Source organism: Trichechus manatus, unplaced genomic scaffold, assembly GCF_000243295.1.
Source record: "Trichechus manatus latirostris isolate Lorelei unplaced genomic scaffold, TriManLat1.0 scaffold00027, whole genome shotgun sequence".
NCBI classification, from domain to species: domain Eukaryota; kingdom Metazoa; phylum Chordata; class Mammalia; order Sirenia; family Trichechidae; genus Trichechus; species Trichechus manatus.
In genome coordinates, this window is record NW_004443963.1 from 8,354,436 (window position 1) to 8,370,557 (window position 16,122).

The window sequence follows — 16,122 nt, forward strand, 5'->3', positions numbered from 1 at the left end:
TATGCTGGCTTCATAGAATGAATTTGGAAGTGTTGCTTCCTTTTCTATGTTCTGAAATAATTTGAGTAGTACTGGTATAAGCTCTTCTCTGAATGTTTGGTAGAATTCTCCAGTGAAGCCATCTGGGCCAGGCCTTTTTTTTGTTGGGAGTTTTTTTTATTACCTTTTCAATCTCTTCTCTTGTTATGGTCTGTTCAGATTTTCAGTATCACTTTGTGTTAGTTTGGGTAGGTAGTGTGTTTCTAGAAATTTATCCATTTTCTCTAGGTTTGCAAATTTGTTGGAGTAAATTTTTTCATAATACTCTGTTATGATCCTTTTTATTTCAGTTAGGTCTATTTTAATGTCCCCCATTTCATTTCTTATTTGGGTTATTTGTGTCCTCTCCTGTTTTTCTTTTGTAAGTCTAGCCAGTGGTTTGTCTATGTTGTTGATCCTTTCGAAGAACCAACTTTTGGTTTTGTTGATTCTTTCTATTGTTTTTCTATTCTCTATTTCATTTATTTCTGCTCTGATCTTCATTATTTCCTTTCTTTTAGTGGCTCTTGGCTTATGTTTTGCTGTTCTCTTTCTATTTGTTCAAGTTGTGTAGTTAATGTTTTTATTTTGTCCCCGTCTTCTTTTTTGATGTGTGCATCTATTGCTAAAAATTGTCCTCTGAGGACTGCTTTTGCTGTGTCCCAAAGGTTTTGGTATGATGTGTTTTCATTCTCATTAGATTCTAGGAATTTTTTTATTCCATCTCTGATTTCTTCTGTTACCCAGTGGTTTGTAAGCAGGGTGTTATTCAGTTTCCATGTAATTGATTTTTTTTTCCTTGCTCTTCCTGTTGTTAATTTCTACCTTGATGGTGTTGTGGTCAGAGAAGATACTTTGTATTATCTCAGCGTTTTGGGTCTTGTTGAGGATTGCTCTGTGGCCTAAGTTGTGGTCTCTTCCGGAGAACGTCCCATGTGCATTGGAAAAGAATGTGTACTTTGCAGCTGTTGGGTGTAGTGTTCTATACATATCTATGAGGTCCAGTTGGCTGATTGTTCCCTTTAGTTCTTCTATATCTTTGTTGAGTTTCTTTCTAGATATTCTGTCCTCTACCGAGAGTGGTATGTTGAAGTCTCCTACTATTATTGTGGAACTGTCAATTTGTCTTTTCAGTGCTGTTAAGAGATTGTTTTATGTATTTTGGAGCCCTGTTGTTTATTATGGTTATGTTGTCCTGGTATATTGACCCTTTAATCATTATATAGTGTCCTTCCTTATCCTTTGTGGTGGATTTTACTTTAAAGTCTATTTTGTCAGAGATTAATATTGCCACTCCTGCTCTTTTTTGAGTGTTGTTTGCTTGATATATTTTTTCCATCTTTTGAGTTTTAGTTTGTTTGTGTCTTTAAGTCTAAGGTGTGTCTCTTGTAGGCAGCATATAAACGGCCTATATTTTTTTATCCATTCTGCCACTCTATGTCTCTTTATTGGTGCATTTAGTCCATTTATATTCAGTGTAATTATTGATAGATATGAGTTTAGTGCTGTTGTTTTGATGTCTTTTTTTGTGTGTTGTCAACAGTTTCTTTGTTCCACTTCATTTTCTGTGCTGAATCGTTTTTCTTTCTGTGTTTTCATCTTTTTCATTGTTGTTGATTTTGTATTTGCTGAGTCTTTATGTTTTTGTTGTTTTTTATTTTGATGTGTAGGGTTGTTAGTTTCCTTTGTGGTTACCTTAATATTTACTCCTGTTTTTCTAAGTTTAAACCAGTCTTTTATTTCTTTATATCGCCGTGACTTCCTCTGCACATGAAAGATCTCTGACTACATTTTTCATTCCTTCTTCTTTGTTGTAATTTTGTCGTCTTTTACCTATTGACATCTGTTTCCCTATTTTCAGTGTTTTAACTTTGATTTATTTTTGTGACTTCCCTATCCAGGTTGATATCTGGTTGCTCTGTCCTGTGTTCTAGTCTTGGGTTGTTATCTGATGTTACTGGTTTTCTAACTGGAGGACTCCCATTAGTATTTCTTGTAATTTTGGTTTGGTTTTTGCAAAGTCCTTAAACTTCTGTTTATCTGGAAATACCCTAATTTCACCATCATATTTGAGAGACAGTTTTACTGGATATATAATTCTTGGCTGGCAATTTTCTTCCTTCAAGACTTTATATATGTCATCCCATTGCCTTCTTGCCTGCATGGTTTCTGCTGAGTAGTCCGAGCTTATTCTTATTGACTCTCCTTTGTAGATGACTTTTTATTTATCCCTAGCTGCTCCTAAAATTCTCTCTTTATCTTTGGTGTTGTCAAGTTTGATTATAATATGTCTTGGTGACTTTCTTTTGGGATCTACCTTAGATGGAGTTTGATGAGCATCTTGGATAGATGTCTTCTCATCTTTGATAATATCAGGGAAGTTTTCTGCCAACAAATCTTTAACAATTCTTTTTGTATTTTCTGTTATTCCCCCCTGTTCTGGTACTCCAGTCACTCATAGGTTATTCCTCTTGATAGAGTCCCACAGAATTCTTAGGGTTTCTTCATTTTTTAAAATTATTTTATCTGATTTTTCCTCTAATAAGTTGGTGTCAAGTGCTTTATCTTCAGTCTCACTAATTCTGACTTCTATTGCCTCAATTCTGCTCCTATGACTTTCTGTTGAGTCATCTAATTCTGAAATTTTATTGTTAATCTTCTCGATTTCTGATTGTTGTCTCTCTATGGATTCTTGCAGCCTATTTAATTTGTCATTGTGCTCTTGAGTAACCTTCTTAAGTTCCTCAGTAGCTTTGTCTCTGTGTGTTTTTGGCTTCTTCTGAGTTTTGCCTGATGTCCTTCCTGATCTCTTGAAGAGTTCTGTATATTAATCTTTCATATTCTACCTCCAGTAATTCCAAGAAATTCTCTTCCTCCAGAAAATTTCTTGTTTCTTTATTTTGGGAGCTTGCTGAAGCCATCATTGTCTGCCTCTTTATGTGATTTGATATTGACTGTTGTCTCTGAGCCATCAACAAGTTATTTATTTATTTTATGTTTGCTTACTGTGTCCTAGCTTCTTATTTTGTTCTGTTTTGCTATGCCCAAACAGGCTGTTCATGTGAGCTAGTTTGATTATTGGCACCTTTGAAGCTCTAACGTCCTGTCACCAGGTGGTTAGATCTGTTACTAGGTATATGAGCCCAGGAGTCCGTTTACTTTTCTTGTATGAGTTCAGCTTAGGTGTTCAGATAGTCAGCACCAAGTGTGTGGTGCAGGCTCTCACTTACATTCCTAGATGGGCATGGGTGATTGGAGTAGGTATCTGGCTGAAGCAGGGGGTCACGCATTGGGCAATGCAGGGGGCTGACAGCTGCCCCTGAATGTCTGGGAGGAAAGCATTTCCCTGTTCCCTAGAGCATGTAGGTGGGTGTGTTTTGTAGCCGGAATATGAGCACCCAGTGCTGTTGGCTGTAATGACTGGGAGGCACCACTCATTCTTGGACTTTTGTCACAAGTGGCTAGGTGGCATTGGTGGCCCCAGAAGTCCTCTATTCCCCGATGTAGGTAGGTGAGGACCCGGCTTAATGGGCAGAGCAGTATCAAATGTCACAAACCTGCCACTTCACCATATAGCTGATACAGTATAAGTTTGGCTTCAGGTATACACCCTGTTGTACTGTGGTAATGAGGGCCTACGCTATTGAAATGGATCCATACAGGTCTATGAAGGGGCGACAGGCATTCAAAATCCATGGACCCCTTATGCCTGTGCCTAGGCAAAGGATTTGAGCCTACCCTGAGTTCCTGGCTTAGGGGAGCTGGCAGATTTTTTTTTTCCTGTTTGTTAATTTGTTCCATCTCCAAGGCCGGGAGAATGGCTTAGGATGTGTGACAGGTCCTACTTCTGGCTGAGGAGACTTGGCAATCGCTGAAGCTGGCCTGGGACTCAGTGCAGAGCAAGGAGGGGGCAGGTAAATGGGAGAGAGGTTTTTCCCAAAGCGGGTGTTTTTTGATCCACACGATAGGTCAGACGCAAGTTTTTATCTTTTGCCGATTGAGTGCTGCTTTTCACTGGTTCTGGATGCCTGAGTAGACTCTTTGCTGCTGGGTCTGTCTTGATGTGAAAAATGCCTCCCGAGCACCACTGTTTGCTTCACCGCACATGCATGCTGATCCAGCCTGAAGAGCACTGGCTCCTGCCGTGTCAGGTCTGGCAACTCCTCACTGCTTCCAAACCGTCTCTCCCGTCCCTTGCCACTTAGTCCGATTCCTCAGCTTTGCCTTTGATGTTCATTGTGCCTAGATTGTCACATATAATCGATTCACTTGTTTTTTCGGGTGTTTGTTGTAAGAGGGACCACAGGAAGCATCTGACTACTCTGCCATCTTGGCCCCACCTGCTAGGCTGTTATCTTTATGGGAAGAGATCGCCAGTTCCTTTTCCTACAGAGATACTGGGTTGGTTCAAACCACCAACCTTTTGGTTAGCAGCTGAGCACTTAACTGTTGCACCACCAGGGTTCCTGTTTACAGAAGTGGAAACTAAGCTGGGAGAAGTTCCATGACCAAGATCAACAGGGCAACTGGCTGAGCTCTGTTTATAAATCAAATCTGCCCAACTATGAAACACTTGTCTTTCTATTACCACAGTTAAGACAAATACCATGGCTCATAATCACAGAACAAATGGGCTAGATAAATTTGCTTAATCCACATTAATTTAAAAAAAATCCATATTGATGGATTAAGATAATTTTTTTTTTAAAAAGCCATGAGAAGAGAGAACAATAATTAGACTGTCATCAGTAATAATAGATGCCAGAAAACAATGAAGTAGTATCTTTTAGGAGTTGAGAAGAAAGAACTTTCAACTATTATTCACTCAAAAGTGAGGGCAAAATAAAGGCATTTTCAGTTTTACAAAGATTGAAAGAACTTGGCACCCACAGACATTCACTTAAAAAAAAAAAAAAAGACTATTAAAGGATGCATTTCATCAAGAAGAAAAATAAAGCCAGAGCTAAGGTCTGGAATACAAGAAACAGCAATGTTCTAGCTACTATTGCTGCGTAACAAATTACCCTAAAGCTTAGTGGCTTAAAAAGACCATTTTATTATGCTTATGGATTCTGTGGGTCAGGATTTGAGCAGGGCACAGCAGGGATCACTTGTCTCTGCTCTGTTATCTGGGACCTCGGATTGGAAGGTTCAAAGGCTACAGAGACAAGGATCTTCCTCCAGAGTCTACAGAGGGAGAACACCTTCTCCTAGAGCCAGCACCCTGAATTCAGGCTTCTAGCCTCCTAAACTGTGAGAGAATAAACTTCTGTTTGTTAAAGCCATCCACTTGTGATATTTCTGTTATAGGAGCACTAGATAACTAAGACAGAATTTGGTACCAGAAGTGTGGAGTGCTGCTCTCACAGATACCTAAAATGTGGAAGTGGTTTTTGAATTGGGTAATGGGTAGAGGCTGGAAGAGTTTTAAGGTGCCTAATAGTAAAGCCTAGATTGCCTAGAAGAGACTATTGGTAGAATTATGGCAATTCTGGTGATGGCTCAGAAGGAAGTGAGAAGAGCTATAGAGAAAGTCTCTACTGTCTTAAAGAATACATATGGCACCAGCAACAGAACGTTGCTAGAAATGTGGGTGTTAAATGTGCTTCTGGTGAGGTTTTAAAAGGAAATGGTGAACATGTGATTGGAAAAGCAAAGGGCCAAGAAAAGTAAAAACATTTTGAAGGTAAAGAAGAACAAGATGTAGGAACTTGCTTACATGATATTCAGTTTATTATAGAGTACTGTAATTAAGAGAGTGTGGTGTTCTAGACAAATAGAGCATTGAAATGGACCAGAGATGCCCGAGACAGACAAACATGAAACTTGTCGTCACCTCATCAGAGCCTTGTTCCTTTGTCTCTAAAACAAGCGGGTTGTGTAGATGATTTATATGGCAGGAATGACATTAAAAATTAGTAGGGAAAGGATTCAGAGAATGGTTCTGGGACAAACATTTAAGGGAAAATAAGATAAAATTAGACCTTTCCCAACAACTTCTGAAAATAAAAATCTAAATACCAAAAAGAGAGAGAAAGAAAAAGACCTAAAACCTTTTGGAAGAAAATATGGAGTGGTATCTTTATGACCTTTGAATAGGAAATACTTTCTTTAAAAAGGACAAATCATAAAGAAAATATTGCCAGGATTGACTACATTAAGATTTTTAAGCTTCTGTTTAACAGGTACACCATAAACAAAGTCAAAACAAAACAATAAAGCCATACAAACAGAAAAGATGTTTTGCAAGGCATAAAACTAACAAATGATTAATAGCTAGAATATAAACTCCTCTAAATACATTTAGAAAAAAAAAAATACTCCAATAGAATACTCCAATGTCTAGAGACCTGGAGTTAACAAAACCAAAAGGGAAAAAAACATGCTGGCATTTCTCAAGCTGAAAGAACTGAAGAAAACATTCAAGCCTTGAGTACTGAAGGACTCTATGGGCAAAATATTGAACAACAAAGGAAGCATCAAAAGAAGATAGAATATACTGAGTCACTGTACCAAAAAGAATTGGTCAATGTTCCAATCATTTCAGGAGGTAGCATATGATCAAGTACTGATGGTAGTAACAAAGTTTATTAAGAAAATGTTCTGCATCCTACTTTGGTGAGTGGCGTCTGGGGTCTTAAAAGCTAGTGAGGAGCCATCTAAGATGAATCAATTGGTCCCAACTCACCTGGAGTAAAGGAGAATGACGAACACCAAAGTCACAAGGAAAGTATTAGCCCAAGAGACAGAAGGGGCCACATAAACCAGAGACTGCATCAGCCTGAGACCAGAAGAACTAGATGGTGTCTGGCTACCACCAGTGACTGCCCTGACAGGGAACACAACAGAGAGTCCCTGATGGAGCAGGAGAAAAGTGGGGTGCAGAACTCAAATTTTAGTAAAAAGACCAGACTTAATGGCCTGACTGAGACTGGAGGATCCCCAGAAAGCACGGCCTCTGGACTCTCTGTCAACCCAGAACTAAAACCATTCACTAGGGCCTTCAGACAAAGATTAGACTGGACTATGGGACATAAAATGATACTCGTGAAGAATGTGCTTCTTAGCTCAAGTAGATACATGAGACTAAATGGGCAGCTCCTGTACGGAGTTGAGATGAGAAGGCAGAGAGGGTCAGGAGTTGGTTGAATGGACGTGGGAGACCAGGGGTAGAAAGGAGAAGTGTGCTGTTACAGTATAGGGAGAGCAATTAGGGTCACATAACAATATGTATAAATTTTTGTATGAGAGACTAACTTGAAATGTAAACTTTCACTTAAAGTACAACAATAAAAAAAATAAGTTTAGTACAAAAACAAATAGAAAAAAAAAATATTTCATGATTGTAGATGCAGAAATCCTTATAAAAATATTAGCAGATTAGAATCAGTTCCAAAATTACTTAAGTGCGTAAATAAGGGGAACTGGTATTTTTATGATATTGAATCCTCTTGTCCAAGAACACAATGTAATTTTTTCATTTCTTCAAATCTCTTTTTGTTTGCTTTAATGGTTTAATTAAAGGTTTCATTATTTATGATCTGCACATTTCCTGTAAGTTTTTTTTTGCCAGATTTGGAGTGTTTTGTTATTTTTAATGTCTTATCTTCCATTATTTTTCGTAACTGGTTATTATTTATGTATATGAAGTCCATAGATTTCTATAGATTAGTTTTACATCAAAAAAAAGAAAAAAAAAAGAACTGATGGTAGTGAAGGAAGAAGTCCAAGCTGCAGTGAAGACGTTGGCGAAAAACAAAGCCCCAGGAATTGACAGAATACCAATTGAGATGTTTCAGCAAATGGATGCAGCACTGGAAGTGGTCACTTATCTATGCCAAGAAATTTGGAAGACAGCTACCTGGCCAGCCGACTGGAAAAGATCCATATTTATGCCTATTCCAAAGAAAAGTGAGCCAACAGAATTCAGAAATGATTGAAAATGTCATTAATATCACACACAAGTAAAATTTTGCTGAAGATCGTTCAAAAGCAGTTGCAGCAATACATTGACGGGCAACTGCCAGAAATTCAAGCTGGATTCAGAAGAGGACATGGAACGAGAGATATCATTGCTGATGTCAGATGGATCCTGGCTGAAAGCAGAGAATACCAGAAAGATGTTTGCCTGTGTTTTATTGACTATACAAAGGCATTCAACTGTGTAGACCTTAACCAATTATGGATAACATTGAGAAGAATGGGAATTCCAGAACACTTAATTGTGCTCATGAAGAACCTGTACGTACACTTAGAGGCAGTTGTTCGGACAGAACAAAGGGATACTGTGTGGTTTAAAGTTAGGAAAGGTGTGCATCAGGGTTGTATCCTTTCACCATACTTATTCTATCTGTATGCTGGGCAATTAATCTGAGAAGCTGGACTGTATGAAGAAGAACACAGCATCAGGATTGGAGGAAGACTCGTTAACAACCTGCGTTATGCAGACGATACAACCTTGCTTGCCGAAAGTGAAGAGGACTTGAAGCACTTACTGATGAAGATCAAAGACCAGAGCCTTCAGTCTGGATTACACCTAAATATAAAGAAAACAAAAATCTTCACAACTGAACCAATAAGCAATATCATGATAAATGAAGATTGAAGTTGTCAAGGATTTCATTTTACTTCGATCCACAAACAATGCCCATGGAAGCAGCATCAAGAAATCAGGGGGTAACAAAGTTTATTAAGAAAATGTTCTGCATCCCATTTTGCTGAGTGGCATCTGGATTCTTGAAAGCTAGCAAGCGGCCATCTGAGATGCATCAATTGGTCCCAACCCACCAGGAGAAAAGAGAATGAAGAACACCAAAGACACAAGGAAAACACTAGCCCAGGAGACAGAAAGGGCCACATAAACCAGAGACTCCATCAGCCTGAGACCAGAAGAACTAGATGGTGCCTGACTACGACCAATGACCACCTTGACAGGGAACAAAACAGAGAGTCTCTGACGGCAGGAGAAAAGTGAGGTGCAGAACTCAAATTCTAGTAAAAAATCCAGAATTAATGGTCTGACTGAGACGGAGGGACACCAGAAGACATGGCCCCCGGACTCTCTGTTAGCCCAGAACTGAAACCATTCCCGAAGCCAACTCTTCAGACAAAGATTAGACTGGAGTATAAGACATAAAATGATACTGGTGAAGAGACTGCTTCTTAGCTCAAGTTGATACATGAGACTAAATGGGCAGCTCCTGTCTGGAGAGAGATGAGAAGGCAAAAAGGGACAGAAGCTGGTTGAATGGACATGGGAAATCTGGGATGGAAAGGAGGAGTGTGCTCTCACATTATAGGGAGAAGAACTAGGGTCAGATAACAATGTGTGTATAAATTTTTGTATGAGAAACTGACTTGAACTGTAAACTTTCACTTAAAGCACAATTAAAAAAAAAACGAGGGGGACCTCATACCACCAAGAAAGCAGCGCCAGGAGCAGAGCGCATCCTTTGGACCTGGGGTTCCTGCACAGAGAAGCTCCTGGTCCAGGGGAAGATTGATGACAGGGGACCTTCCTTCAGAGCCAACAGAGAGAAAGCCTTCCCCTGGAGCTGATGCCCTGAATTTGGACTTCTAGCCTCCTAGACTGTGAGAAAACAAATTTCTCTTTGTTAAAGCCATCCACTTGTGGTATTTCTGTTATAGCAGCACTAGATGACTAAGACAGAATTTGGTACCAAGAGAGTAGGGTGCTGCTCTAACAGATACCTAAAATGTGGAAGTGGTTTTGAAACTGTGAATGGATAGAGGACTCAGAAGGAAGTGAGGAGAACTGTTAACACTGGAGAAGGCGCAGATGGTGAGAAACAGCAGCAGCTGTTAACCGGCAGCAGCAGAACCAGGAGACCTGTGTGAGACAGCGCTGGAGCTGACCCATGGAGTGAGAGAGCTGAATGCCTGTCCACAGGAGGCTTCTTGGCAGAGTAGGGTGCCTCCAGGCACTTACCGGTGGAGCTACTGAGTTTTGGAACACTTGCCCCAGCAGGGCAGATGTGGGCATGAGGTCCAAGGGCCGACAGGTCAAGGAACACAGGAAGCCGAGCTGCCTCAGATATAAAAGGTATGGCCACGACCTCTAGGGTTCCAAAGGGTGGAGCCATGGCCTCTGGTGTTTCTAAAGATGGAGTCACCACTCAGATGGACTAGGAGAATGGTGCGCCTAAAGCCGAGGAAGCAGAGTTGCTGTCCCAGTCGGCCTGGAAGAGGGAGATGAAGCCCAGGGCCGAGGGGCCTCCACTCAGAATCCAGAGAGTGTGGCCAATACCTAGAGTCTGGAGGGCAGGGCTATTGTGTAAAAATGGTGTCAGAGAACACAGGATTATTTTCAAAGCCTTGAGGGCTAATGTAATGTGTTCTGCTGACTTGCTTGGTACCTATTTTGCCTTCTTTCCCTCCAGTTTCTCCTATTTGTAATGAAAATGTCTAACTTGTGCCTGTTCTGCCATTGTACTTTAGAAGCAGGTAACTTGTATTCTAGATGTCACAGATGGAGAGGAATTTTTAGATTTTGGACTTGGAGTTGATTTAAGACTTTTGCTATCATATGATGGGGTAAATATATTTTACATGTGGCAAGGACATGAATTTTGGGGGACCAAAGGGTGAAATGTCATGGAATGAATTGTGTGCCCCAAAAATATGTGTCAACTTGGTTAGGCCATGATTCCCAGTATTGTGTGGTTGTCCTCTATTTTGTGATTTTCCTATGTGTTATAAATCACAGTCTTTGCCTGTGGTTAATGAGGATTAGGGTGGGATGTAACACCTGTGCTCAGGTCACATCCCTGATCCAATGTAAAGGGAGTTTCCCTGGAATGTGGCCTGCACCGCCTTTTATCTTACAAGAGATAAAAGGAAAGGGAAACAAACAGAGAGTTGGGGACCTCATACCACCAAGAAAGCAGCGCCGGGAGTAAAGCATGTCCTTCGGACCTGGAGTTCCTGCACAGAGAAGCTCCAGTCCAGGGGAAGACTGATGACAAGGACTTCCTCCAGAGCCGACAGAGAGACAAAGCCTTCCCCTGGAGCTGAAGCCCTGAATTTGGACTTCTAGCCCACTAGACTGTGAGAAAATAAATTTCTCTTTGTTAAAGCCAAAAAAAAAAAGAAAAGAAAAAGAAATCAAACGATGTATTGCATTGGGCAAATCTGCTGCAAAAGGCCTCTTTAAAGTGTTGAAAAGCAAAGATGTCACTTTAAGGACTAAGATGCACCTGACCCAAGCCATGGTGTTTTCAGTTGCCTCATATGCATGCAAAAGCTGGACAATGAATAAAGAGAACTGAAGAAGAATTGATGCCTTTGAATTATGGTGTTGGCGAAGAATATTGAATGATACCATGGACTGCCAAAAGAATGAACAAATCTGTCTTGGAAGAAGTACAGCCAGAATACTCCTTAGAAGCAAGGATGGCGAGACTTGGTCTCACTTACTTTGGACACGTTATCAGGAGGGACCAGTTCCTGGAGAAGGACATCATGCTTGGTAAACTAGAGGGTCAGAGAAAAAGAGGAAGACCCTCAATGAGATGGATTGACACAGTGGCTGCAACAGTGGGCTCAAGTATAACAACGATTATGAGGATGACACAGGACCAGGCTGTGTTTTGTTCTGTTGTACAGAGGGTTGCTATGAGTCGTAACTGACTTGACGGCACCAAACAACAGCAGAAAAACAATTTATTTATCCATTCTCCTGTTGATGGGGTTTAGGTTGTTTACAGTTTGTCACTATTAGAAACTAGCTGCAATGAATATTTTTGTAAGTGTCTCCTTGTGTTTAGGATCAAAAGTGGAATTGCTGGGTCCAAGAGCACATGCATCTTCAGTCTTATGAGATGTTGCCAAATTGCTCACCAAAACTGTAAACAAGCTAAATGCCATCAACAGGAGAATGGATAAATAAATTGTGGTCTATTCAAACAATGGCCAATAAAATTAATGAACTAGGACTACACGTCTCAGTGTGGATAGATCTAATATGAAAGCGTCAAATGAAAGTTGTAGAATACTGTGTAAAGTATGACACAATTTATATCAAATTTGAAAACAGAAAAAAAGTCAAAAAGTAACTGTTGCCATAATATGAATTCCAACTCACAGCGACCCCATGTGGTTCAGAGAACAACTGTGCTCCACAGAGTTTCCAGTGGCTGAGTTTTAGAAAGTAGAATGCCAGGCCTTTCTTCTGAGGTGCCTCTGGGTGAACACGAACCTCAAACCTTTCAGTTAGCAGCCGAGTGCATTAAGCATGTGAACAATAAGTATCAAATTCAAGACTGTGATTACTACTGGGATGAAGACAAAGAGGTAGAGGAATGAGATTAAGGAAGGGAACACAAGATACAAGGGGCGTCATCTTCGTTTTTTTCCTTTAATATCTCATTCAAATATAGCAAAATGTTGATTTTATAAAGTTGGCTGGTGAGTACACCAGTGTTCGTTTTTAAGTTCTGTATGCTTTTATAAGTTTGAAATTTTTCATAAGAAAAAAATACTTTGATTCTGTACAATGAAATCACTGTGTCACCACACAGCAACAACAAAATCTCCTTTTGTCTCTATTTTAACACCTTTTTTTATAACAGGTTCTGATGCTCACTTGCTCTGTGACTTTAGGCAAGTTATTTAAACTCTCTGAGCCTTCATTTCCCCATGTGTTAGCTGAAGACAATAACAATAATAATACCTGTTTTATAGTGTTTATAGTGCATATTGCAAGTGGCTGGCCAATGTATGCTCATTCTGTTTGTTCATTTAACAAACACTCATTGAGCCTGTACTGTACTCCTGGCACCATTCCAGCCACCCAGGTATAGAGCAGGGAACAAAACAGATAAAATCCCCTGTATTTTTGTAGTTTACATTCTAGTGGAGTGAGGCACAGAGTAAGTTAAATAAGTTGAATATATCATATAGTAGATGATAAGTGCTAAGGGGAGAAATACAACAGGGATTTTAGTTATAATCGCCTCTCTCCTCATGTCTTTGATGTTTGTCTCTCTCTCTAATCAGTTTTTCTTTACCTGCTTTTATATTTTCCTGTCTTCTTCTATTTGCACTGCTCCCGTGGCTGTGATGCCCTGGCACTGAACAGCCTGTTGCCCAATAACCCTAATGACTGATTTCTGAGTAATATGGATTCTGCAGCTCTTGTGGCATCAGAGACTGAGCTTTATACTTCCTTTGTACCCAGAGCACTTAGCACAATAGTAGGCAGGTAGCAGTAGTTCTACAGACTCTGGTTGCTCAAGAGATGATCAGAATTAAACAGACCAATTGCATAACTGATCACAGCTGTTAATGAAGAGGGCTAAAACCCTACATCAACACTTCCCTTGGAGTACTGGCCTTCAGTCCCAGCTCTGATGTCTTCTAACAGTGTAGTCTCAGGCAAGTTTCTTCACCTCTTCCGCTCCTTGTTTCCTTGTCTGTAAAACAAGAGTGTTGTAGAGATGGCTTCCAAGGTGTCTGCCTGTACTAAAACTGCTATCTAAACCTATTTTTATCATCTAGGGTTTTCCATTCTAATTCATCATTTCATAGTGTGTTTCTCTCTTTTCATCCTTGTTGACTTAGCTCAACATCCCAACAAGTATTTCATCTCGGACACCCCTTCCTTTTAAGTATTTGATGCCATCTTTTGACTTCTTTGACTCTAACTCTAGGTACAAAACGGTCATTTCACAGGATCTTACAATATTAGTAGCAAAAGGGACCTGAGAGATAACAACAATAACTACCATTTATTAAGCATGCAGTGTGTACTCTTCCTCAGTATGGTCCTTCTGTAAGGCGGGTTTTACTGTCCTCGTGTTAGAGAGCCTGTATTGCATAATGATTAAGGAGCAACTTAATAATCAGTCTCGGGCTCAAGTCCTGGTTCTGTTACTTAATAACTGTATGACATTGGACAGTTACTTTACTTTTGAAGGTCTCAATTCCCTCATGTGTAAAAGAAGAATATCACTTATACAGCTGTGATGAGGAGTAAATACGATAATAAATCTACAGTGGTTGGCATGGTGGCTGCCACAGATCACAGGTTCAATAAATGTTTGGTTTTAAAGATTTACAAGGATTAGGGAGGTAAAATAACTTATCTAAGGTCCCAGTTACTAAGTGTCTGAGCTGGGATCCCAACCTGGGTAGTTTGATCCAGAGCCCATCTGATTACCCACAATGCCGTGCCTCCTCAGTGGTTCTCAGGACCCATTTGTGGGAAGGTGGATGGAAAGTTTAGTTTTGGAAACTGCATCTCACAATGACTCACCAGAACCTGAACCTTGCTGAATTCCAAATGGGGTTGAAAAACAGACACAGCACCCTGGGATGGAAGAAGAATATGGAAGAAGTGCAAGGATGGAAGACCTTGACTCTGAGTCCTGTGAGCACAAGGACTGGAGGCTGTGGCAGACTCCATAGAGAGGGGGCATCGGGGTAGATATGCATGACCTGCTGGGCATCCAGTGCCTTCAGAGTTAAGTGAAGGGTTTTCCTCTGTAGCCTTCCTAGAACAAATGAATTAATCTACCTGAGATGAAGGATGTGGGTGTGTACAGAGTGGCAGGCAAGTACAGAAACCAGGTGCAATTCAGAAGGAGCAAATTGATAAAGTCCACCAAGGAAGAGTCCTCTAAAAGCCTCCAACTGGCACCCATCACATTATTTCTGAAACTTGGAGAGGCATAGCTTCCAATTCAAATGGCCCTTCCAGGGACCAAGTCACTTATGCCATCTGGGCCTTATTTTCCCATCTGTCCTATGAGGAGGTTGGATAGATGGTTGGCAGGGGAATGGAAACAGTTTTTGGCCAAACCGAACTGAAGCAAGTCTCTACTCAGTTATCCATGGAGAGATTCATTTCCTCACATGTAAGGGCAGGTAATAGCACCTATATCACAGATTGTTGTAAGGATGAGGTGAGAGTATGTTAAGTGTTTAGCAGAGCTCTACATAGTAGGCATTGAGTAAGTGGTAGATGTGATGATGACAGTGATGATGGTGATGATAATGACAATGATGAGGCTGTGATAGTGATGACAATGATGGAATCAAAAGACAAATAATGCCAGAGAATCTCATAAGGTCGTAGAAAAGCAAACTAGAGGGAGGTGGGAAGGGAGGTTGGCTTGTGAGGAGGTGAGTGAGAAGTTTTGGACATGTCATGGGATGGCAGGATATCCATATGGAAATAGAAACATGGCACTTGGGATGAAGCTGGCCCCTTTCTCTGACTTTGGCATCCAAGGGTCCTTGATTACAGCAAACATTAATTGAGCCCCTACTTATGTGTAGAGCGGAAACCCTGGTGGCTTAGTGGTTAAGAGTTCAGCTGCTAACAAGGTCAGAAGTTTGAATTCACCAGGCACTCCTTGGAAACCCTATGGGGCAATTCTACTCTGTCCTACAGAGTTGCTATGAGTCAGAATCAACTCAGTAGCAATGTTTTTTTTTTTGTTTTTTATGTGTAGACCATTCCACTGTCCATGGATAGCAGCATGACATACAAGAAAGATGTGTCATTTTATATAAGTACTTGACCTGCAAAATAGGAATAAAAATACCTACCTAACAGGATGGTTGTGGAGATTAAATTAAATAATATAAAGCTTTGAGCACAGAGACTGGTACATAGAAATAACTTTTAAAATAACTTTTAAATGTTCACATCCCCTTTTTATGAAATAATCTACTTTGCACTGAAAATGAAGAGTATTACTTGAAAATACCAAATCTCTTCATTCTAATACCTTTTCTAAGAACCTTGTGCTAAACGAGGTCTCAGAAACATTTAGGGAAATAATTAAGTTGCTGCAAACTAAAATTTTCAATTCCAGTCCCAGAATTATGTCAGGTATACTGGTAGATACCAATGAACTAGAAGGCAAAGTCCCTACCATCGAGGTCCTTGAAGTCCAACTGGGGAAATAAGATACACTTGTGGAAGAGATAAAAATGAAAGACACTGTTAGTAAATGCCGAACAAAGTGAGGGATGCTCCGGTGAGATCAGTCCAGTGTGGGTACGTGAGAGCTCAAAAGCCTTTAGACAGATGGCTCAGCAGGTGCCATTTTTTTATGGTATCTCACTGATAAGTTG

The 16,122-nt window shown here is 40.3% G+C and overlaps 1 protein-coding gene across 3 annotated transcripts in view; it reads left to right on the forward strand.

Moving 5' to 3' along the window:
- The window catches only part of RFX4 (regulatory factor X4), a 195,538-nt gene that overhangs the window by 151,255 nt on the left and 28,161 nt on the right, over positions 1–16,122 (forward strand). The gene's annotated exons all lie outside the window — the stretch shown is intronic.